The sequence below is a fragment of the Pongo pygmaeus genome, chromosome 4, assembly GCF_028885625.2.
Source record: "Pongo pygmaeus isolate AG05252 chromosome 4, NHGRI_mPonPyg2-v2.0_pri, whole genome shotgun sequence".
Classification (NCBI taxonomy): domain Eukaryota; kingdom Metazoa; phylum Chordata; class Mammalia; order Primates; family Hominidae; genus Pongo; species Pongo pygmaeus.
In genome coordinates, this window is record NC_072377.2 from 116879037 (window position 1) to 116905946 (window position 26910).

A 26910-nucleotide genomic window follows, 5' to 3' on the forward strand; every position below is an offset into this window, starting at 1 on the left:
GATGGAAAAATCTAATACAATTTTATTATTAATAGTTATCTACTGCCACTTAACAAATTACCCCAAAACTCAATGGCTTAAAAGAACAAACATTTCTTTTCACAGCTTTTGTGAGCCAAGAACGTGGGAGAAGCTTAGCTGGGTGGTTCTGGCTCAGGTTTTGCCGTCTAGAGACTTGACAGGTGCTAGAAGGTCCTCTTTCTAACTGTCTCATGCGGCTGTTGTCTGGAGGCTTTCATTCCTCGGGCCGGCTCACAGAATCATCTTGTGGATCTCACTTCAGAGTTGGTGTGTAGCTTCACAATAGGGTAGTTGGCTTCCCTCAGAGTCAATGATCCAAGAGTGCAAGCTGGGGGAAATCGGGATGCTTTTGATCTGCTAGTCACATACCCTTACTTACACTGTATTTTATTCATTAGAAGAGAATCATCAAGGCCAGGCATGGTGGCTCACACCTGTAATCCTAGCACTTTGGAAGGCCAAGGCAGGAGGATTGTTTGAGGCCAGGAGTTCAAGACCAACCTGGCCAACATAGCAAGACCTCATCTCTACAAATAATTTGATTAATTAAAAAGAAGAGAATCATCAAGTCCAGCCCACACTCAGGAGGAGGGGAATTAGCCTCTGCCCTTTGGAGGAAGAATGTCAAAGAATTTGTGGACACATTTTTAAATCATCATTTGATAACTTTAAAAACTGTGAGAGGTAACTGGCAGGAAGGGCTTGGGAGGAGCACCAACTTCTAGAACAGAACAGAGAAGCCAGATGCACAGGAAGGCTCAGCTCCTACCTTTACTGCTGCCCCCAGAAACAGTACAAGACAGTCAACAAAATCTTGAGGATTCTTACCAAAACCTCCAGATCAAGACAGAATATATGTACTGAGGGCGTATGTGTATCTCTCTCATCTTCTGACTGAGAAATGATGGGAATAAATGCTGGAGGAAAAAGGATAAATAGAGAAGTGAGCAATGGCTCTGATGCTGTGAAAAGTATGAAAGGCTCCAGGGTTCCAGACTGAATTAGGAAAACAATCCAAAACTCCTGAGTAACACCAACAGTGTTGGGGCCCTTCCCACACCCCCTCAGCATTCACAATTCCTATATCTGGTTTTTGAGCTTCCAACTGCAACCACCTACAGCTGAGGGTTTTTTTGTTTTGTTTTGTTTTTGAGACAGAGTCTCACTCTGTCACCCAGGCTGGAGTGCAGGTGGCATGATCTTGGTTCACTGCAACCTCCACCTCCCAGATTCAAGCGATTCTCCTGCCTCAGCCTCCCAAGTAGCTGAGACTACAGGCACGTGCCACTACATCCAGCTAATTTTTTGTATTTTTAGTAGATATGGGGTTTCACCATGTTGGCCAGGCTTGTCTTGATCTCCTGACCTCAAGTGATCTGCCTGCCTTGGTCTCTCAAAGTGTTGGGATTACAGGTGTGAGCCACCACACCCAACCTCTGAGGGTTCTTTTGATCAGCAGAGCCCATTTGGCCTCTTGTGGGGCAGACAGAAAGTGCTGGGAAGTTAATGCCTCCTCCCAGCAATGCTCAACCAATGACTGACAACAGGTGGGATAAATATCCAATTTCTCCACTCTCAATTGCAGTAACTCTGATATATGTTCTGCACTGCCTCCCAGAGATCCCTGGTGGGATTGAGCTGCTCCTATGGCCCACAAAAGTAACCTTTTACTGGCTCACCCTTTACTGGCTTTCTTCCCTTCCCTTCCTCACTTTTCCACTCACCTACCAGTGCTTCCTGGGACTTTCTCCCAAATAAACTGCTTCCACTCACTTTCTTGTCTCAGGTTCTCCTTCTGAGATAACCCAACCTAAGAACCAATGAAAAGAACAGAATACATGCTCAAATGGGAAGTATGAACCCTGATATAGAACAATTAACAAAATCCCAGAAGACAGAGTAGACCCCAGGTAATATAAAAGATAGCATACCCATGATTATCTGTAGTATGTTTCCACTTTTATAAAAGTGTCAACCTAAGTAACAGAGACAGAGTCTCTAAAAGAAAATTATACCTATTCAGGAATAAAGCATTGCAATGGGAATGTGTGTGCCATGTAAACTATATGCGTATTCAAGGGGGTAAAGGAAGACAAAGGCTTTTAAATGAAAAATGAGGAGGATTACATAATTGTTTTGAGATAATTTTCCTTAGGTTACAAGGATCAATAACAAGGGTGACACCGGTCCAAGTATGGACAGGCAGTTGGGGGCAGATATTCTCGCAGAAGTATTTTTTGTGTAAGGTTGTGATGGCCTTTGTGCAAGGTTGTGGTTTTTGCAGTCTTTTGTGATAGTTTTTGTCACCAAGTATTTATGCATGTGAACCCTTCTCTCCATGGCCTTCCTTGGCTCTACTTGTCAGAGTTTTTGTTATTTTTTTTTTTAAACACAAGTGACATTTTTATTCTGACTTTTACAGAAGTATTCCACTCTTGTTCTCCAACAAGCCAGCCAGCCATCTATTTGTCTATCTTTTATTCATCCATCTGTAGACATGCATAGAAATATGTCTAGGCACATGTACTCTGCCATGCTGCCATGGCTGCTGGCACCCCCTGTGAAGCACTTTGGCTAGTACCACTCATTGGAGTGTTGTGGCCAGTAGACCAAGAACACCTTGGCTCCTCCAGTGCAGCAGGTTCCTAATTTCAAAGGGCCAGAGAACAAAGGCAGGGACCTGGTACTAGCCCCACAAAGCTAGAATATGCAGACCAGAGGTGCTGACCTGGGCCTTGGTTCCCTAAAATCTTCCAGAAATGAACTCAGTTGACTGAACCCACCTTTTACCACAATCAAACCCCCAGGGCATCAAAGAAGATAAAAAGAAAAGAAACATTCAAAAGACAGCAACTTCAAGCATTGAAGGATCACCAGGCCAGCCTACAGAGATGAGAAAGAACCAGCTCAAGAACTCTGGCAACTCAAAGAGTCAGAGTGTTTTCTTACCTCCAAATAATCACACTAGTCCCCCTATTCTTAAGCAATCTGAAGTGACTGAAATGACAGACATAAATGTTATTCAGATTATGGATAGGAATGACGATCATTGACATTCAGGAGAAAGTCAAAACCCAGTCCAAAAAAAATCTAAGGAGCACAATAAAATGACACAGGACAGTAAACATGAAATGGCCATTTTAAGAAAGAACCAAACGGATCTGACAGAACTGAAAAACTCACTTCAAGAATCTCATAATACAATCACAAGTATTAACAGCAGAATCAATGAAACTGAGGAAGGAATCTTAGAGCTCAAAGACCAGTTCTTTGAAATAAATCAGTCAGACAAAAATAAATAAAAAGTAATAAAGAAGAATGAAGAAAATTTCTGAAAAACATGGGATTATGTTAAGAGACCAAATGTACAATTCATTGGCATCCGTGAAAGACAGGAAGAGAAAGCAAGCAACTTGGAAAACATATTTGAGAATATCATCCATGAGAATGTCCCCAAGCGCACCAGAGAGGCCAACATTCAAATTCAGGTAATGCAGAGAATCCCTGCAAGATACTATACAAGATGATCATCCACAAGACACATAGTCATCAGATTCTCCAAGGTCAAAATTAAAGACAAAATGTTAAAGGCAGCTAGAGAGAAGGGTCAGGTCACCTGCAAAGGGAACCCCATCAAGCTAAAAACAGACCTTTCAGCAGAAATGCTACAAGCCAGAAGAGATTGGGGGCCTATATTTGATATTCATAAAGAAAAGAAATTCCAACTAAGAATTTCACATCCAGCCAAACTAAGCCTCATACGTGAAAGAGAAATAAAATCCTTTTCAGACAAGTAAATGCTAGGGGGATTGGTTACCATTAGACTTATTTTACAAGAGGTCCTTAAGGGAGTGCTAAATATCAAAAGGAAAGACCATTACTGGCTACCACAAAAATACACTTGAGTATATAGACCATTGACACTACAAAGCAGCCACACAATTAAGTCTGCATAACAACCAGCTAACAACATGATGATGGGATCAAATCTGTACATGTCAATATTAAGCTTGAATGTAAACAGGCTAAATTCCCCAATTTAAAGGCAGAATGGCAAGTTGGATAAAGAAGTAAGACCCAACTGTATGCTGTCTGCAAGAGACCCATCTCACATGCAATGACACCCATAGCCTCAAAGTAAAGGAATGGAGAAAAAATTACCAAGCAAAGAGAAAACAGAAAAAAGCAGAGGTTTCCATTGTAATTTCAGACAAAACAGACATTATACCAACAACGGTCAAAAAGACAAGAAGGGCATTACAACAATGGTCAAAAAAGACAAAGAAGGGCATTACATAATGGTAAAAGGTTCAATTCAACAAGAAGACCTAATTATCCTAAATACATATGCACTTAACACAGGATGACCCAGATTCATAAAGCAAGTTCTTAGAGACCTGTGAAGAGACTTAGAACCCACACACACAATAAATAGAGACATCAACACCCCACTGACAGTATTAGACAGATCATCAAGACAGAAAACTAACAAAGATATTCAGGACCTGAGCTTGACACTTGACCAAATGGGCCTAACAGACATCTACAGAACTCTCTACCCCAAAACAATAGAATATACATTCTTCTCTTCGCCATATGACACATACTCTAAAATTGGCCAACAATCAAGCATAAAACAATCCTCAGCAAATACAAAAGAACTAAAATGATACCAAACACACTCTCAGACAACAGCATAATAAAAATAGAAATCAAGACTTTAAAAAAAAATCACTCAAAACCATGCAATTACAAGGGAATTAAGCAACCTGCTCCTGAATGACTTTTGAGTAAATAATGAAATTAGGCAGAAATTAAGAAATTCGGTGAAACTAATGAGAACAAACATACAACATACCAGAATATCTGGGACACAGCTAAAGCAGTGTTAAGAGGGAAATTTATAGCACTAAATGCCCACATCAAAAAGTTAGAAAGATCTCACATTAACAACCTAACATCACAACTAAAAGAACTAGAGAAGCCAGAACAAACCAACCCCAAAACTAGAAGAAGACAAGAAATAACCAAAATCAAAGCTGAACTGAAGGAAATTGAGATGTGGAAAAGCCATACAAAAGATAAGTGAATCCAGGAGTTGGATTCTTTGAAAGAATAAATAAGACTGATAGATTGCTAGCTAGACTAACAAAGAAAACAAAGAGAAGAGCCAAATAAAAACAATGAGAAATGACAAAGGGGACATTACCACTAACCCAACAGAAATACAAAAAAAATCCTGAGAGACTACTATGAACACCTCTATGCACACAAACTAGAAAACCTAGAAGAAACTGATAAATCCCTGGAAATACACCAAGGTTGAACCAGGAAGAAATTGAATCCCTGAACCAAACAATAATGAGTTCTAAAATTGAATCAGTAAAAACAAAAAGCCTACTAACATAAAAAACCCAAGACTAGAAAGAATCACCGACAAATTCTACCAGACATATAAAGAAGAGCTGGTACCATTCCTTCTAAAACTGTTCCCAAAACATGAGAAGAAAGGACTTTTCCCTAACTCATCCTATGGGGCCAGCATCATATTGATACCAAAACCTGGCAGAAACACACAGACACATACAAAAACATCAGGCAAAAGATGAACATAGATGCAAAAATCCTCAACAAAATACTACAAAAACAAATCTAGCAACACATCAGAAAGCTACTCCACCACATTCAAGTATGCTTTATCCCTGGGATCCCAGGTTTCAACATATGCAGATCAATAAAATTCATGTCGAAACCAAAAAGAGCCGGAATAGCCAAGGCAATCCTAAGAAAAAAAAAGAAAAAAAAAGCCAGTGTCATTTCACTACCTAACTTCAAACTACACTACAAGGCTACAGTAACCAAAACAGCATGGTACTGCTACAAAAATAGACACATAAACCAATGGAACAGAATAGAGAGCCCAGAAACTATGTCACACACCTACAATCATCTGATATTCGACAAAGTTGACAAAAACAAGCAATGCAGAAAGGACTCCCTATTCAATAAATCATGCTAGGATAACTGGCTAGCCATATGCAGAAGACTGAAACTGGACCCCTTTCTTACACCATATACAAAAATCAACTGAAGATGGATTACAGATTTAAATGCAAAACCTAAAACTATAAAAACCTTGGGCCTAGGAAATACCATTCTGGACATAGGCCCCAGGAAAGATTTCATGATGAAGATGCCAAAAGCAATTGCAACGAAAACAAAAATTGACAAATGGGACCTAATTAAACTAAAGAGCAACTATCAACAGAGTAAACAGCCTACAGAATGGAAGAAAATATTTTCGAACTATATATCTGACAAAGGTCTAATATCCAGAATCTATAAGGAACTTGAACAAATTAACAGCAAAAAACAAACAATCCCATTAAAAAGTGGGATGAACACTTTTCAAAAGAAGGCATACATGCAGTCAAAGGGCATATGAGAAGATGCTCAACATTACTAATCATTAGAGAAATACAAATCAAACCCACAAGGATACCATCTCGCACTAGTTAGAATGGCTATTATTAAAAAGTTAAAAAATAACAGATGCTGCAGAGGTTGCAGAGAAAAGAGAACACTTATATATGCTGATGGAGATGTAAATTAGTTCAGCCATTGTGGCAAGCAGCATGATGATTTCTCAAAGAACTTAAAACAGAATTACCATTTGATCCAGCAATCTCATTAATGGGTATATACCTGGTATGGTTTTGCTGTGTCCTCACCCAAATCTCAACTTGAATTATATCTCCCAGTATTCCCACATGTTGTGGGAGGGACCAAGGGGGAGGTAATAGAATCGTGGAGGCCAGTCTTCCCCATGCTATTCTTATGATAGTGAATAAGTCTCACAAGGTCTGATGGGTTTATCAGGGGTTTCTGCTTTTGCTTCTTCCTTATTTTCTCTTGCCATTGCCATGTAAGAAGTGCCTTTTGCCTCCCACCATGATTCTGAGGCCTCCCCAGCCATGTGGAACTGTAAGTCCAATTAAATCTCTTTTTCTCCCCAGTCTCAGATATGTCTTTATCAACAGCATGAAAACAGACTAATACAATACCCAAAGGAATATAAATAGCTCTATTATACCATAAAGACTTGTGCATGCATATGTTTATTGCAGCACTATTCACAATAGCAAAAACATGGAATCAACCTAAATGACCAACAGTGATAGACTGGATAATTAAAATGTGGTACATATAAGCTATAGAATACCACACAGCCATAAAAAAAAAAATGAGATCATGTCCTTTGCAGCAACATGGATGGAGCTGGAGGTCATTATCCTAAGTAAACTAACACAGGAACAGAATATCACATGTTCTCACTCATAAATGGGAGTTAAACGTTGAATATACATGGACACAAAGAAGGGAACAACAGATACTGGGGCCTACTTGAGGATGTAGGGTGGGAGGAGGGAGAGATGGAAAAATTACTCATCAGGAACTATTCTTATTACCTGGGTGACAAAATAACCTGTACACCAAAGCTCCATGACACACAATTTACCTGTATAATAAACCTGCACATGTACCTCTGAACCTAAAAGTTTTTAAAAATTAACATTAAAAAAGTAAATAAAAGAAAGAAGAGAGAGAAAGATGTCTAAAGTCATTTCTTATATTAAGTCTAATCATGTCTACATGGTGCAATCTGGGCTGTTTTTAACCTTCGTATTTGTTCTTTTTCATTATACACATTCTCTGTAATAAGCCTGTACCATTTTTAAAACAACAATAATGATTGTTTTCTTTAAAAAGCAAAAATTGAGGGAGTAGAAAAAATAGATATTGGTCAAAGGGAACAAACTTGCAGTTATAAGATGAATAATTTCTGGGGACCTAATGTATAGCATGGTAACTATAGTTAGTAATAATGTATTGTGTACTTGAAATTTACTGAGTGGATCTTAAGTATTTTCACCACAAAAAAAGGTAACTATGTGAGGTGGCAGATATGGTAATCAGCTTAGTTGTGGCAATCATTTCACAGTGTATATGTATATCAAATCATCGCTTCGTACACCTTGAATATATACAATTTGTATTTGTCAACTAAGCCTCAATAAAGCAGAAAAAAAAAAGCAAAAAAGATTAGAAAGAATTATGCCAAGAGGTAAGAGTAGTTCATTCCGGATGGTGTGAATTTAGATGACTGTGACTTTCTTTTATGACTTTCTGTATCTTTAATGAAAAGCTATTTATTTTTTCTTCCTTGTTCCTATCAAATCAGTCATGATTTTTAAAATCAATAATACACAGTGTTGATGAGAGACCACGAAATAGGCAGTTTTACATGTCACAAGGTAGAAGGAGCTTGCTTTAAAGCAGTAAGTTGGCAAAACTTTTTAGGAAGATAAATTAGCAATATAAATCAGAGGTCTTCAAAACCTTTATGCTTTTGATCCAGTAATTCTTCTATGTATTTAGCTTAAGGCAGTGTTTCCCAACGGTTGGTCCCAGTATCAGAATCACTCCGGCCCCACCAAAGACATCTGAATCAATATCTCTGGGGCTGAGATCTTGGAATTGTACATTAACAAGTTCTCCTGATAATACTTATATATACTAAGGCTTAAGCCCTACTGGCCTGGGGAAATGAGATTCATTCATTAATGTTTATTCTCTTCTAAGAATCAGGCTCTGTCCCCTGTACTGGGGACATAGCTGTAAATAACACAGAAAAAGTCCTTTGACTCATGTATCTTTTTAGTTTGTTTGTTTTTGAGGCAGAGTCTCGCTCTGTTGCCCAGGCTGGAGTGCACTGGAGTGATCTTGTCTCACTGCAACTCCCGCCTCCCGGGTTCAAGCGGTTCTCCTGCCTCAGCCTCCTGAGTAGCTGGAAATACAGGTTCACGCTGCCATGCCTGGCTAATTTTTTGTATCTTAGTAGAGACGGGGTTTCACCGTGTTGCCCAGGCTGGTCTGAAACTCCTGAGCTCAGGCAATCCGCCCACCTCGGCCTCCCAAAATGCTAGGATTACAGGCATGAGCCACCACACCCAGCCTGTTTCTAATTTTTTTAACTAAAAAATTTAACATAAATGTGTGGATTATAGTAATATTTCTTAAAAAAATAAGAAGTAATGGTAATATTCAATGCTATTCTAAACAATGGCAAGGGGACACCTTCATTATGTGTTGTCAGATGAAAATAGTTATGATCTATTTTTTAAAAATATACGTAAGTGTTAAAAGACTAAAGGGTACTATATATACACAAAAATATTAATATTAATTTTGGTTATCTCTGAAGAACATGATTATAGGTTATTTCTGTTTCCTTCTTTGTTCTTTTTGGTATTTTCTAAATTCTTGAAATAAACATGAATTACTGACATAATCAGAAAAATATATAATGTTTAAAGAGGTTGATTTAAACACTAGAGAAAATAGGAAATTTCCAATGCTAGGTCTATCTTTTAAAATATGTTTTGATTTAACAATATTAGCACATAATTACTTTTCTTACTGGCCTGAAGCTTAGAACATTCTATTCCCATTTTGGTAGCTATTCATTTTCAATTTCAGTCTTAAGGAGGTAAGCTTTTAAATTCTCTATAAACGGAGAGCTCAAAAAGATTCTTAACATTTAATTTTTCTTTTTTAGATTTTTAGTATTCATTGCTTTCTTTGGCTTTTTGTGTGTTTGTTTTTGAGACAGAGTCTAGCTCTGTCACCCAGGCTGGAGTGCAGTGGTGCTATCACACCTCACTGCAGCCTCGCTCTCCCAGGCTCAAGCGATTCTCCGGCCTCATCTTCCTGAGTAGCTGGGACCACAGGCACGCATCACCTTGCCTGGATAATTTTTTTTTTTAAGACACCAGGACTCCCTATGTTACCCAGGCTGGTCTTGAACTCCTGGGCTCAAGCAATCCTCCTGCCTTGGCCTCCCAAAGGGTTGGATTTACAAATGTGAGCCACTGCACTTGCTCTCTTCCTTGGATTTCAAATATAATACATAATTGTAGTGTAAAAATATTAAAGAAATATAGACTAGAGAAAGAGAAAGCCATAATTCCAGCTCTTCCCCACGTGTAAGAAAACCACTTTAAAAGGATGGGTTATGTTCTTCCAGATTCTTTTCCAGATACATATGTATGTATTATGTATTCTTTATATCCAGTCATGTGTCACTTAACAACAGGGATAGTTCTGAGAAATGAATATATCCCTGCTGAAGGAATACATTCTTCATTCTGAGAAATTAAGCAATTTCATCATTGTGTGAACATAATGGAGTATACTTACACAAACTGAGATCATATAGCCTACTGCACACCTAGACTACATATATATAATCTAATTCTCCTAGGCTATATATAGCTGTATATATAGATATAGTCTATTGTTCCTAGGCTACAAACCTGTACAGCAGGTTACTGTGCTGAATACTGTAGGCAATTGTAGCACAATGGTAAATATTAGTGTATTTAAACATTGAAAACATACAATAAAAATGCAGCATAAAAGATTTGAAAACAAATGGTGCACTTGTGTAAGGCACTTACCACGAATGGAGCTTACAGGACCAGAAGTTGCTCTGCGTAAGTCAGTAAGTGGCGAGTGACTGTGAAGGCCTACGACATTACTGTGTGCTACTGTAGACTTTATAAACACTGTGTGCATAGGCTACACTCCATTTATTTTAAAATTTGTTCTTGCTTTAATAATAAATTAGCCTGAGTTTACTGTAACATTTTAACTTTATAAATATTTAAATTTGTAAGCTTTTTGACTCTTTTATAGTAACACTTAGCTTAAAACACTGCTGGACATGGTGGCTCATGCCTGTAATCCCAGCACTTTGGGAAGCTGAGGCTGGAGGATCGCTTGAGCCCAGGAGTTCTAGACCAGCCTGGGAAACATAGTAAAACCCCATCTCTAAAAAATAAAATTAAAATACCCACACATACACACAGAAACATTGTACAGCTGTACAAAAATATTTTCTTTCTATCCTTATTTTATAAGGTTTTTTCCTTTTTTTTTTTTTTAACTTTTTAAGGTTTTGTTAAAAACTAAGGCATAAACATACACATCAGCCTAGGTCTAAGCAGGGTCAGGATCATCAATATCACTGTCTTCCTCCTCCACATCTTGTCCCACTGGAAGGTCTTCAGAGGCAATAACACACATAGAGTTGTCATCTCCTGTGACAACAATGCCTTCTTCTGGAATACCTTGTGAAGGACCTGTCTAAGGCTGTTTTACAGTTAATTTTTTTTCTTTTTTTTTTTTTTTGAGACGGAGTCTCTCTCTGGTGCCCAGGCTGGAGTACAGTGGCACGATCTCGGCTCACTGCAACCTCCACCTTCCAGGTACAAGCGATTATCCTGCCTCAGCCTCCTGAGTAACTGGGATTACAGGTGCGTGCCACCATGCTCTGCTAATTTTTGTATTTTTAGTAGAGATGGGGTTTAACCATGCTAGCCAGGCTGTTCTCGAACTCCTGACCTCAAGTGATCCGCCTGCCTTGCCCTCCCAAATTGCTGGGAATACAGGCATGAGCCACTGCGCCCTGCCTACAGTCAACCTTTTAATATATATAAGTAGAAGGAGTATACTCCAAAATAATGATAAAAAGTGTAATATGGTAAACACATAAACCAGTAACAGTTGTTTGTCATTATCAAGTATTATACAGTACATAATTGTATTGCTATACTTTGTATATGACTCATAGTGCAGTAGGTTTGTTTACACCAGCATCACCACAAACAGATGAGCAATGCTTTGTGCAAAGACACTATGATGGCTACCACATTACTAGGCAATAGGAATTTTTCAGCTCCATTATAATATTTTTGGATCACCGTTGTATATGTGGTTCATCGTTGACCAAAAATATTATGTGGCACATGAGTGTATAAACATACACACACCCATATGCACATACACGTATACATATATAATTTTATTTACTTTGATACTTTACACAGTTTGGACTTCACTATTTCCTTTTACCAAACATTTTAGATATCTTTCCATGTCATGTTATAGAGATGTACACCATCTTTGTAATGACCATAGTATACAGTTACGTTGGACCCAAATATCTTGATTTAATTAAATAATTCCTCTCACTTACACATCATATTTTATAACATTATTATTGGTGTGTAAGAAACCTATTGATTTTGGTACGTTTATAGCCATTCCTGACTTTCTTACTGATATCTCTCATTAGACCTCATTGTTTTTCTTTATCTTAAATTTTCTAGAAACACAATCATATCATTTAAAGATCATGACATTTTTTATTATTTCTTCTCAATACCGTCTATTCTATTTCTTCCTATTGTCTTATGCTTTGGGTAAGACCTCCAGAAGAGTGAGTGATAAATGTCGCCAAGCATGACCATCTGTATAATTTAGGTAAAAGTTGATATTTTAGGTTCTAGAATTATCGAGAGAGCTAAGTGATCTAATTAACTTGTGCAGACCTGGCCTGAGGGTGCTTGTTCTCAAACACCACCTGCTTTCACATAACCTTATAATACACTTTGCCGATAGAGGGTTAGAATGAACCTGTTCAATTGCAGACTGCAAAGTCAGAATGAGGAGGCGGTTGGGTGCGCTATTGTAGGTGGATCTAATTTTCAGTTTTCCGTCTTATATATAATCTTGTTCTATACCAAATTTCCTTTTTCTGCCACCTTCAATCATGAAGTAAAAGAATTAAGAATCCTCCTTTTCTACTGTTTTCATATCTCTCCTATCCCCAGACAGCTCTACTTGCAACTGGATGGTGATAACTTAGGAAGGTAGAGCTGATTCATCAAGTAGCGAAGGGCTTACGTGAATACCTAATATCTTTCTAAGTCTTGGTGACAGGGATAACTATTTGGTAGGATTACTGATATTATTAAGTCCATCTAGAAAGTTGCTTTAAATTGAGTGAGGGGAGGGCAGTTTCATTTTTCAAAATTATTTCCACTTGATCTAAAAATCAGGCTAGCAAGCTGGGCTTATTATGGCTTTCGGTGGGTTGCAGGGAGGAAGCAAAGACCGTTTGAGGTCAGCACAATACTGTCAATACCCAAGTTGGAAAGTTATGCTGTTTTTACTTAGTCTCATCTTGTTCTTAGTAATTGCTTCCTTTCAACCATAAAGTTGTTTAGTGTAGGAGATATATTCCAAGGCTTCTCTTTATATTCACTGCTGCAAGATCCCATTTTAGCATAATTACAGTCTTGGAATTGAAGAGACAGGCTCACTCTATCTAGCTATGCAGCTGGCTTTCTCGAATGACAATACGATGCTCACCAGCTTAGCAACATCCAAGGCTGTGAGCCAGGGGGAGGCCCTCATGCTGAAATTTTGCCCTTGCTTTGTCTGTATTTCCTCTGTGAAAATGGAGAAATGGTTTAGAATTTTTAAAAGCACAAAGTTTTTAATTCTCTGACAGCTTTTAAAGGGACGTGCTGAGTTCCAAATGCAGATTTCCGAATCCCAAATCAGAAATTATTCATCTTGACATCTCAAATAGGTATTACTGAGAAAAAAAAAGATTTTGCGGTGCTTTTCTCCTTCTTCTTACAATCTTTTCTTTCTGAGAGAAGACTAAATAAAGTCTAAGCCAGACATGGTGGCTCACACCTGTAATCCCAGCACTTTGAGATGCCGAGGACAGCAGATCACTTGAAGTCAGGAGTTCAAGACCAGCCTAGCCAACATGGTAAAACCCCGTCTCTACTAAAAACACAAAAATTAGCCAGGCATGATGGTGGGTGCCTGTAATCCCAGCTACTCGGGAGGCTGAGGCAGGAGAATCGCTTGAACCCAGGAGGCAGAGGTTTCAGTGAGCTGAGACCATGCCATTGCACTCCAGCCTGGGCAACAAGAGCGAAACTCCATCTCAAAAAAAAAAAAAAAAAAAAAAAAAGACTAAATAAAGTCTAAATTTGCCTACCTTCTTCACCTATAGTTGATTCCACATTCAACTTGACTTGAAGTTATTTTCATGATTTGAAATAATTAATAACTTGTTCACAAAAAGTTGTTCACATTCAACCCTCAGTTATCAAGAGACTTAAGTTTACATCTACACTGATTTATCTTCTCAGAAGACCCGGTCCTCTCTTTTCTTCTACTCAGCTTGCCCAGATGTATTGCCTCCTGCCCCCAAGTTCTGTTTGTCCTTCCTTCACACAAATTCATGCACCCTTCCGCTTACTATCCCAATTATCACAACCTCAGTTTAGGTCTTTATATCTATTTTCCGAACTATTAAAAAAGCTTCCTAAATGATCCTTCTGCTTCTAGGCTTTCCCTATCTACAGTCTTTTAAAGGTAGGATCAGCCTGTGTATAGCACCATTTAAACAGTAATGAACAAAAGACTTAAAAACTATCCATACATAACAGGTGCCAAAATGAGCACTTGGAATACACAGATTTTGAAAGACACTCTCAGGAATGGACTTTCTGCCCTGTTCAAATTGATGTTTCCCTGAGACAGGTTCCATATAGCAGCGGTTTTCAAATTTGGGGTGGGGAGGGGGAGTTTTGGGGGTTTTTTTGCTTTTTTTCTTTGTTTTTTTTTTGCCCTCCAGGAAAGATCTGAAGTGTTTGGAGACATTTTTTATTGTTACAATTGGGGTGAAGGAGGGCGTCACTGGTATCTAGTATGTAGAGGCCAGGGAAGATGCTAAGCATCCTAAAATGTACAGGAAAGCTCCCACAATAAACAGTGTGAAGTACAGAATCTCAATGGTGCTAAGGTTAAAAAAGTCTGCACATGTTCATAAATAACTGACACATTTTCTCTGAGTTCAATGCTTCCCATCTCCATATAATCAAATCTTACCATTCTCCAAAGCTTGTTTCAACCTCATCTCTCCCAGTTCTCTCTCAAAGTTCCCAAAGCAGTTCTGATCCGAATTACTCACAGTGGGTCTATCAAGCATTATCTTCCTTTGGAGGTATTGTCTGTGTCCCATGTGCGCTATCGTCCAATACCCTATCTTGTCAGAGCATAGCTGCAAGTCATTGGGCCCATATTCCACCGTCCTTTGGAGGTATTGTCTGTGTCCCATGTGCCCTATCGTCCAATACCCTATCTTGTCAGAGCATAGCTGCAAGTCATTGGGCCCATATTCCACCGTATTGCCCACAGCAATGACACACATTACACAATTATTTAATACTTGTTATTCAAAGATGAATCCATCAGCATAGAAACTGACAACTGAAGTGGTCAAAAAAGAAAATGTGCAGGGCTCAGATTGGGGCAATTAATCTACAACAATCTTATTGAGAGCAGAGATAAGGGAAATGGGAATATAGAGAAAGATAGGAATGAGGACCCCAGGATGTACTCCCTAGAATAAGAGAATTAGAATGTGTATTTACTTTGATATGATTTGTTTTACAGGAGGAAAAAAATGTGCATTTAATCAGTTTTTTTTATTGTGGTGAAATACACTCAACCTAAAATTTATCACCTTAACCATTTTTAAGTGTACGGTTGTATGGCATTAAGCACATTTATATTTTTGTGCAATCATCACCACCATTCATTTCCAGAACTTTTCAATCTTCCCCATTGAAATTCCGTATGCATTCAACACAAACTCTGCATTTTCTCCTTCCCCCAACCCCTGGCAACTACCATTCTACTTTCTGCCTCTATGATTTTGTCTCCTCTAGGAACCTCATCAAAGAGGAATCCCATACAATAGACGTCCTTTTATGATTGACTTATTTCACTTAGCATGTCTTCAAGGTTCATTCATGTTATAGCATGTCAGAATTTTCTTCCTTTTTAAGGCTGAATAATATTTTATTATATGTATATATCACACTTCATTTATCTGTTCATCTGTTGATGGGCATTTGGGTTGCTTCTACCTTTTGACTATTGCTGAAATGCTTGTTGTGAACATGAATGTATAAATATCTGTTCAAGTCCCTACTTTCACTTCTTTTGAGTATATATCCAGAAGTGGAATTACTGGGTCTTGTGGTAATTCTGTTTTTAATTTTTTGAAGAATTTCCGTACCATTTTACATTCCCAGAAGCAATGCACTAGGGTTCCAGTTTCTCCACATCCTCACCAACACTTGTTATTTTCTGGGTGAATTTTTTTTTATAATAGCCATTTGAATGGGTGTAAAGTGGTATTTCATTGTTGTTTGATTTGCATTTTCCTAATGACTAGTGAGGTTAAACATCTTTTTACCTGCTTATGGATTATTTATATATATTCCTTGGAGAAATGTCTACTCAAGTTCAACTTTTAATCCATTTTTTGTTGTTGTTATTGAGTTGTAGAAGTTCTTTATGTATTCTGGATATTGATCTGTTATCAAATACACGATTTGCCAATATTTTCTTCCCTTCTGTGGGTTGTTTTTTCATTCTGTTAATAGTGTCCTTTGATGCATGCAAGCTTTTATTTTTGATGAAGTCCAACTTAAATATTTTTTCTTTCATTGCCTGTGTTTTTAGTGTCATAGCCAATAAGTCACTGCCAAATCCAATGTCGTAGAGCCTTTCCCCTATGTTTTCTTCTAAGAGTTTTATGCTTTCAGCTTATACATTTAGGTTATTGATCCATTTCAAGTTAATTTTTGAATATGATGTAAGGTAAAGGTCCAACTTCATTCTTTTGCATGTGGTTATCCAGCGTTCCCAATAGCACTGGTTGAAAAGACTGTCCTTTGCCCCATTGAATGGTCTCGGCACCCTTGTCAAAAATCATTTGACCTTGTATGAGAGAAATTGATTCTGAACACTCTATTCTGCTCCATTGGTCTATATGTCAGTTTTACACTGGTACCACATGGGTTTGATTACTGTGTTTTGTAGCAAGGTTGAAAATCAGGAAGTATGAGACCTCTCACTTTCGTTTTCTTTTTCAAGATTGGTTTGGCTATTCAGACTCCTTTGAAATTTCATATGAATTCTAGGATGATTTTTCTGTCTCTGCAAAAACTGTTGTTGGAGTAGGGATTGCATTGCATCTATAGAGCACTTTAGGTAGTATTGACATCTTAATATTTAGTCTTTCAATTCATGAGCTCTGAATATCTTTTCATTTATGATGTCTTCTTTAACTTCTTTCACAAGCATTTTATAGTTTTCAGTGTACTAGTCAATCAGATTTTTTTTTTATTATTATACTTTAAGTTCTAGGGTACATGTGCACAACGTGCAGGTTTGAAACATAGGTAAACATGTGCCATGTTGGTTTGCTGCACCCATCATCTTATCATTTACATTAGGTATTTCTCCTAATGCTATCTCTCCCCCAGCTCCCTACCCCCTGACAAGCCCTGGGGTGTGATGTTCCCCACCCTGTGTTCAAGTGATCTCATTGTTCAATTCCCACCTATGAGTGAGAACATGCGGTGTTTGGTTTTCTGTCCTTGTGATAGTTTGCTGAGAATGATGGTTTCCATCTTCATCCATGTGCCTGCAAAGGACATGAACTCATCCTTTTTTATGCTGCATAGTATTCCATATTGTATGTGTGCCACATTTTCTTAATCCAGTGTATCATTGATGGACATTTGGGCTGGTTGCAAGTCTTTGCTATTGTGAATAGTGCCACAATAAACATACGTGTGCATGTGTCTTTATAGTAGCATGATTTATACCCCTTTGGGTATGTACCCAGTAATGGGATTGCTGGGTCAAACAGTAATTCTAGTTCTAGATCCTTGAGGAATCACCACACTGTCCTCCACAATGGTTGAACCAATTTACACTCCCACCAATAGTGTAAAAGTGTTCCTATCTCTCCACATCCTCTCCAGCATCTGTTGCTTCCTGACTTTTTAATGACTGCCATTCTATCTGGCGTGAGATGATATCTCATTGTGGTTTTGATTTGCATTTCTCTGATGACCCATGATGATGAGCATTTTTTCATGTATTTGTTGGCTGCATAGATGTCTTCTTTTGAGAAGTGTCTGTTCATGTCCTTTGCCCACCTTTTGATAGGGTTGTTTGGTTTTTTCTTGTAAATTTGTTTAAGTTCTTTCTATATTCTGGATATTAGCCCTTTGTCAGCTGGGTAGATCGTAAAAATTTTCTCCCATTCTGTAGGTTGCCCGTTCACTCTGATGGTAGTTTCTTTTGCTGTGCAGAAGCTCTTTAGTTCAATTAGATCCCATTTGTCTATTTTTGCTTTTGTTGCCATTGCTTTCGGTGTTTTAGTCATGAAGTCTTTGCCCATGCCTATGTCCTGAGTGGTATTGGCTAGGTTTTCTTCCAGGGTTTTTATGGTTTTAGGTCTAACATTTAAGTCTTTAATCCATCTTGAATTAATTTTTGTATAAGGTATAAGGAAGGGATCCAGTTTTAACTTTCTACATGTGGCTAGCCAGTTTTCCCAGCACGATTTCTTAAATAGGAAATCCTTTCTCCATTTCTTGTTTTTAGTCCAATTTTTCAAAGATCAGATGGTCGTAGGTGGGTAGTGTTATTTCCGAGGCCTCTGTTCTGTTCCATTGGTCTATATATCTGTTTTGGTACCAGTACCATGCTGTTTTGGTTACTGTAGCTGTGTAGTATAGTTTGAAATCAGGTGGCATGATGCCTGCAACTTTGTTTTTTTGTTTAGGATTGTCTTGGCAATGCAGGCTCTTTTTTACTTCCATTTGAACTTTAAAGTAGTTTTTTCCAATTCTGTGAAGAAAGTCATTGGTAGCTTGATGGGGGTGGCATTGAATCTATAAATTACCTTGGGCAGTATGGCCATTTTCACAATATTTATTCTTCCTATCCATGAGCATGGAATATTCTTCCATTTGTCTGTGTCCTCTTTTATTTCATTGAGCAGTGGTTTGTAGTTCTCCTTGAAGAGGTCCTTCACATTGCTTGTAAGTTGGATTCCTAAGTATTTTATTGTCTTTGAAGCAATTGTGAATGGGAGTTCACTCATGATTTGGCTCTCTGTTTGTCTGTTATTGGTGTATAGGAATGCTTGTGATTTTTGCACATTGATTTTGTATCCTGAGACTTTGCTGAAGTTGCTTATCAGCTTAAGGAGATTTTGGGCTGAGACAATGGGGTTTTCTAAATATACAATCATGTCATCTGCAAACAGGGACAATTTGACTTCCTCATTTCCTAATTGAATACCCTTTATTTCTTTCTCTTGCCTCATTGCCCTGGCCAGAACTTCCAACACTATGTTGAATAGGAGTCATGAGAGAGGGCATCCTTGTCTTGTGCTAGTTTTCAAAGGGAATGTTCCAGCTTTTGCCCATTCAGTATGATATTGGCTGTGGGTTTGTCATAAATAGCTCTTATTATTTTGAGATATGTTCCATCAATGCCTAGTTTATTGAGAGTTTTTGGCCTGAAGGGCTGTTGAATTTTTCAAAGGCCTATTCTGCATCTATTGAGATAATCATGTGGTTTTTGTTGTTGGTTCTGTTTATGTGATAGATTACATTTATTGATTTGCATATGTTGAACCAGCCTTGCATCCCGAGGATGAAGCCCGCTTGATCATGGTGGATAAGCTTTTTGATGTGCTGCTGGATTTGGTTTGCCAGTATTTTATTGAGGATTTTCGCATCAATGTTCATCAGGGATATTGGTCTAAAATTCTCTTTTTTTGTTGTGTCTCTGCCAGGCTTTAGTATCAGGATTATGTTGGCCTCGTAAAATGAGTTAGGGAGGATTCCCTCTTTTCCTATTGACTGGAACAGTTTCAGAGGAAATGGTAGCAGCTTCTCTTTGTACCTCTGGTAGAATTTGGCTGTGAATCCGGCTGGTCCTGGACTTTTTTTGTTGGTAGGTTATTAATTATTGCCTCAATTTCAGATCCTGTTATTGGTCTATTCAGAGATTCAACTTCTTCCTGGTTTAGTCTTGGGAGGGTGTATGTGTCGAGGAATTTATCCATTTCTTATAGATTTTCTAGTTTATTTGCGTAGAGGAGTTTATAGTATTCTCTGATGGTGGTTTGTATTTCTATGGGATCAGTGGTGACATCCCCTTTATCATTTTTATTGTGTCTATTTGATTCTTCTCTCTTTCCTTCTTTATTAGTCTTGCTAGTTATCAATTTTGTTGATCTTTTCAAAAAACCAGGTCCTGGATTCATTGATTTTTTGAAGGATTTTTTGTGTCTCTATCTCTTTCAGTTCTTCTCTGATCTTAGTTATTTCTTGCCTTCTGCTAGCTTTTGAATTTGTTTGCTCTTGCTTCTCTAGTTCTTTTAATTGTGATGTTAAGGTGTCAATTTTAGATCTTTCCTGCTTTCTCTTGTGAGCATTTAGTGCTATAAATTTTCCTCTACACTCTGCTTTAAATGTTTCCCAGAGATTCTGGTATGTTGTGTCTTTGTTCTCATTGGTTTCAAAGAACATCTTTATTTCTGCCTTCATTTTGTTATTTACCCAGTAGTCATTCAGCAGCAAGTTGTTCAGTTACCACGTAGTTGTGCAGTTTTGAGTGAGTTTCTTAATCCTGAGTTCTAGTTTGATTGTACTGTGGTCTGAGAGACAGTTTGTTATAATTTCTGTTCTTTTACATTTGCTGAGGAGTGCTTTACTTCCAATTATGTGGTCAATTTTAGAATAAGTGCAATGTGGTGCTGAAAAGAATGTATTTTCAGTTGATTTGGGGTGGAGAGTTCTGTAGATGTCTATTAGGTCGGCTTGGTGCAGAGCTGAGTTCAGTTCCTGGATATCCTTGTTAACCTTCTGTCTCATTGATCTGTCTAATATTGACAGTGGGGTGTTAAAGTCTCCCATTATTATTTTGCGGGAGTCTAAGTCTCTTTGTAGGTCTCTAAGGACTTGCTTTATGAATCTGGGTGCTCCTGTATTGGGTGCATATATATTTAGGATAGTTAGCTCTTCTTGTTGAATTGATCCCTTTATCATTATGTAATGGCTTTCTTTGTCTCTTTTGATCTTTGTTGGTTTAAAGTCTGTTTTATCGGAGACTACGATTGCAACCTCTGCTTTTTTTTTTTTTTTTTTTTGCTGTCCATTTTCTTGGTAGATCTTCCTCCATCCCTTTATTTTGAGCCTATGTGTGTCCTCGCATGTGAGATGGGTCTCCTGAATACAGCACACTGATGGGTCTTGACTTTTTGTCCAATTTGCCTGTCTGTGTCTTTTAATTGGGGCATTTAGCCCATTTACATTTAAGGTTAATATTGTTACATGTGAATTTGATCCTGTCATTATGATGTTCACTGGTTATTTTGCCCATTAATTTATGCAGTTTCTTCACAGCATCGATGGTCTTTACAATTTGGTATGTTTTTGCAGTGGCTGGTACCAGTTGTTCCTTTACATGTTGAGTGCTTCCTTCAGGAGCTCTTGTAAGGCAGGCCTGGTGGTGACAACATCTCTCAGCATTTGCTTGTTTGTAAAGGATTTTATTTCTCCTTCATTTATGAAGCTTAGTTTGGCTGGATATGAAATTATGGGTTGAAAATTCTTTTCCTTAAGAATGTTGAATATTGGCCCCCACTCTCTTCTGGCTTGTAGGGTTTCTGCTGAGTAATCCGCTGTTAGTTGGATGGGCTTCCCTTTGTGGTTAACTCATCCTTTCTCTCTGGCTGCCTTTAACACCTTTTCCTTTATTTTAACCTTTGTGAATTTGACAATTATGTGTCCTGGTGTTGTACGTCTCGAGAGTATCTTTCTGGTGTTCTCTGTGTTTCCTGAATTTGAATGTTGGCCTGCCTTGCTAGGTTGGGGAAATTCTCCTGGATAATATCCTGAAGAGTGTTTTCCAACTTGGTTCCATTCTCCCCATCACCTTCAGGTACACCAGTCAAACATAGATTTGTTCTTTTCACATAGTCCATATTTCTAGGAGGCTTTGTTTGTCTCTTTTTACTCTTTTCTTCTCTAACCTTCTCTTCTCACTTCATTTCATTAATTTGGTCTTCAGTCACTGATACCCTTTCTTCCACTTGATCGAATCAGCTATTGAAGCTTGTGCATGCATCACGAAGTTCTCATTCCATGATTTTCAGCTCCATCAGGTCATTAAAGTCTTCTCTACAATGTTTATTCTAGTTAGCCATTCATCTAATCTTTTTTCAAGGTTTTTAGCTTCCTTGCAATGGGTTTGAACATCCTCCTTTAGCTCAGAGAAGTTTCTTATTACCGATCTTCTGAAGCCTGCTTCTGTCAACTGGTCAAATTCATTCTCCATCCAGCTTTGTTCCATTGCTGGCGAAGAGCTGCGATCCTTTGGAGGAGAAGTGGTGCTCTGATTTTTAGAATTTTCAGCTTTTCTGCTCTGGTTTCTCCCATCTTTGTGGTTTTATCTGCCTTTGGTCTTTGATGTTGTTGACCTACAGATGGGCTTTTGGTGTAGATGAACTTTTTGTTGATGTTGATGCTATTCCTTTCTCTTTGTTAGTTTTCCTTGTAACAGTCAGGTCCGTCAGCTGCAGATCTGTTGGAGATTGCTGGAGTTCCACTCCAGACCCTGTTTGCCTGGGTATCATCAGCGGAAGCTGTAGAACAGCAAATATTGCACAACAGCAAATATTGCTGCCTGATCCTTCCTCAGGAAGCTTCGTCCCAGAGGGCAGCTGCCTATATGAGGTGTCCATTGGCCCCTATTGGGAGGTGTCCCAGTTAGGCTACATGGGGGTCAGGGACCCACTTGAGGAGGTAGTATGTCCGTTCTCAGAGCCCAAACGCTGTGCTGGGAGAACAACTGCTCTCTTCAGAGCTGTCAGACAGGGGCGTTTAAGTCTGCAGAAGTTGTCTGCTGCCTTTTGTTCAGCTATGCCCTGCCCACAGAGGTGGCATCTAGAGGCAGTAGGCCTTGTTGAGCTGTGGTGGGCTCCACCCAGTTCGAGCTTCCCAGTCGCTTTGTTTACCTACTGAAGCCTCAGCAATGGCAGACGCCCCTCCCCAGCCAGGCTGCCGCCTCGTAGATCAATCTCAGACTGCTGCGCTAGCAGTGAGCAAGGCTCCATGGGCATGGGACCTGCTGAGCCAGGCACGGGAGAGAATCACCTTGTCTTTTGGTTGCTAAGACCTTGGGAAAAGCACAGTATTTGGGTGGGGAGTGTCCCATTTTTCCAGGTAGTCTGTCATGGCTTCCCTTGGCCAGGAAAGGGAAATCCCCCGACCCCTTGTGCTTCCCAGGTGAGGCGATGCCCTGCCCTGCTTCAGCTTGCCTTCCATGGGCTGCACCCACTGTCCAACCAGTCCCAGTGAGATGATCCAAGTACCTCAGTTGGAAATGCAGAAATCACCCATCTTCTCTGTTGATCACGCTGGCAGTTGCAGACTGGAGCTGTTGCTATTCGGCCATCTTGGCAACTCCGAGCATCAATCAGAGTTTTTAAAGAATGTTATTTTTTTGCAAGCAACATAATAACTGTATAGAAAATTTAGAATAAAAATTATTCATCCCAAATCTCACTTTCCAACAAATCATTTGGCCTCATTTTCCACATGTCTCCTTTAAGTTTTAGCTGCATATATAGATAATTTCAACATAATTATAATCATGTCATGAATCCAATTTTAAACCTGGGTTTCTTTTTTTTTTTTTTTTGGCAAGATCTCACTCTATTGCCCAGGCTGCAGTGCAGTGGCACGATCATAACTCACTCATTAAAGCTTCAAATTCCTGAGCTCAAGCAATCTTTTCACCTCAGCCTCCTGAGTAGCTGAGACAACAGGCATGCATCACCAATGCCTGGCTAATTTTTCAAATTTCTTCATGGAGACAGAATCTCTCAATGTTGCCCAGGCTGGTCTTGAACTCCTGGGCTCAAGAGATCCTCCCATCTCAGCCTCCCAAAGCACTGGGATTACAGATATGAATTACCACGTCCAGCCAGAACCTGAGTTTCTTTAACTTATTATTATATCCCACCCATTTTTCCACATTTTCATATAGTCACTTTAACAGATTTTTAGTATGCTGGACCAATAGTGGACTCTGATAGGGGAAATGACAGCCAGTCCTTTTCTACCCCTTTGGGAAGGGGTAGAAATAAAAAAATCCTCTTTTTTTTTTCTCTTTGAGTAGTGAAAGTAAATACTTCCTAAGCAAAAATGAAAACAAGAGATTCAAAGACTGCCCCCAGGGAATTCCTTTTGGTTCTTCAATGAGAACAGTCACAATTCAAAATATATTGACTGGCTTTAACTATGTCTCCTCTGATTCCTCTCGAAACTTAACTCTAAAACATAACATGTAATATTTGCAACCCATCTTAAAAGACAAGAATCCCAGAGCATAAACAACATGTATTTGCTGCACTTTTCACAGTGGATGATGGATATATTTATATCCATCTGCAACTCTTGATTACTCTGAGTTTACTCAGAGTTTTCAATAGATGTTCAGAAATTCTGTGAAACTGGATGAAATCCAAATAGGTTTTCATATGAAGAGCCCATCTTAACAATATTTGATTTTATCACCTTTCTTGTAATGAAAAACTAGGCTGACAGTGTTGGGTGTTCAATTGGGAGGTATGAATTCATAAAGACAGGTTTTGGAAACTTTGCCGTGCCAAGCTTTTTAATCAGAGTAGTGAACGTGCCCCCTACAGTGAAAGCAGCCTGTCCCCTAGAATTATCTCTCTTCACATAGTTAGAAGGATCCTGTACATACTTGACTGCACCCATGAAAACCCACAGCTTCACCTTTCCTTTCCAAGATTTGTGACATTTCTTAGATAAATTTGAGGACTGATGAAATGTAAGCAGCGGTCCTGGATTCTGCCTTTCTTTAACTGTTCCCTACCTTTTTAAATTTTTTTTCTTATTTTGGAGACCATGTATGTCTAATGAGACTTTCTTAAGATGTTACGAACCAAAAAATTTTGACCAATTCTTTTTCTTCTTATTATTCTTCATCATCATCATTATCATCATCATCATAGACTCTTATTCTAATTTTAAAGCTGTTTATATAAATGTCTCAATAAGTCACATTTTTCTACTATGACTACTTTCTCAGGGTTCAGGAATTAAAACATGGTTACAGCACATACAGTATTCCTTTTAATTAACTTCTGTTTCCCTTAACACTCAGTTTAAAATGAAATATTTTTTAACTGAAATATATTTTGATAGGCTTAAATTAAAACATTTTTAATGCCCAGAGTCCAGCCCTAAAAGATCTGAGACCTTACTCACATCTCAGAGGTTAAAATAACTAACAACTTACTGAACAGCTACTAGAGAACTCGTTAGTTTCACTTTTCAGGCTGGGTGCCCAAGGTGGGCTGCTTCCATCTGTGGGACACACACACACCTTATTGTAGAACTGCAAAATGCACATATTTTAGCCAGTCACTTTCAGCACGTTCCAGAAAAGTAGATAACTCCATTAGGTAATGTCAGAGAAGATAAATGTGTTTCAATTACTTGCCAAAAATGCTTAGTGAGCATCAGAGAGATGCATTCTGCTTTCCAAATTATTAAGCAGACTATTCAGAAGTACTGAAACATTCATTTTTCATTGCATATTCTTGACCAGAAGCCAAGGACAGCTGTCTTCCTCTAACACCCTATGGTGATGCCCACAGGAACTCTCTCCTTTCAGGGTTCAACCCACTAAAAGGTGTGAAAGGATGTGCATTTAGCAGCCCTGACATCTACGATTTGACTGAAGGATTTTAAGCACAGAAACCCATGGATCCCGAAGGGCCATGATCTACCTTTAGATGCATTGTCTCAGTAATAGCAATGTGTCTACGTTTCTCCGCATAAATATACTGAAATAAACAATCACAGTCTGTATGTTATTTGTATGTATAAATATATAAATGTACGAATAGGTATTATGCATCTTTCTGGAAAGTAGGACCTGAATCTAAGTCATGATATAATTAAAATGTGGCATTTCGCTGGATGTATACAAGTGATACAGTGAAAACATCAACCATTTCTGACAAACTGTTTTTGAAAATCAACTTCTAGGACTATCTGCATCAGAATTATCTGACTTTTAAAAACTGCAGATTTCTGTGTTTCCCTGCAGGTAGGGTCTTGGAACTTGCTTTTTAACAAACACTCTAGGAAATGGCCTCTTTCTTAAACATCTTTTATCCAAGCAGGACTCCCTGAAAGTCCCCCTGAGAGGGACTAAGTTCTTTTTTCTCCCTTGGTAGAAGGAAAGAATTAAGCATTTACACTGCTGAATTGGTTTAGGCAAAACTACCCATTAAAATAAGGAGCAGTTAGTAGCATTATTATGATGTCTGTCAAGTAAGTCATCTTTTCTCATTCTGGCTTTTCCTCCATTTTTCTGCATTATGCTCCAACTGTGGGTCCTCAGTTATTCTCACTGATCTTTATCTAGCTCACTAAATGGCAAAGACTAGCCACCATGGCCACTCCATTTAGGGCATGACTAAGTTATCAAATGACTATTGCTTATTAGTAACTCATACTCGGTGACTAGAATCCTAGCTAGATTTTTCCTTCTGACCTTTAGGCTGCTTGGGTTTCTGTAACAAAATGCCACAGACTGGATAACTTAAACAACAGAAATTTATTTACTTACAGCTCTGGAGAGTGGAAGTTCAAGATTATGGTGCCAGTCGATTTGATTTCTGGTGAGGGCTCTTTTCCTGGCTTGCAGAGAGCTGCCTTCTCATTGTGTGCTCCTGTAACCTCTCCTTACTTAGTCTGCATGCTTGCAGAGAGAGAGACCTGATGTCTCTTCCTCTTCTTATAAGGGCTCCAAACTTATTGGGTTAGGACCCCACCTTTATGACCTCATTTAACCTTTATTGCCTCCTAAAGGACCTATGCATATCCAATCACATTGGGAGTGAGGGATTCAACATGTGAATCTGTGGGGGACAGAAGTCATTCCATAGCAGTCCCTTAACTGGGGAATGAATAAATAAATTCTGGTGCATCCCTACAATGACATAATAATCAGCAGTAAAAAAGGGAGCAA

General features: G+C 38.6%; 1 long non-coding RNA gene across 1 annotated transcript; it reads right to left on the bottom strand.

The window, feature by feature from the left end:
• Positions 1–26689, bottom strand: LOC129036553 (uncharacterized). The gene is made up of 4 exons (XR_008502592.1): positions 26509–26689; positions 1746–1831; positions 850–938; positions 1–349 (listed from the first exon to the last, which is right to left on the bottom strand). It is a non-coding gene; the product is annotated as an uncharacterized LOC129036553 (long non-coding RNA).
• Positions 26690–26910: the final 221 nt, after the last annotated feature.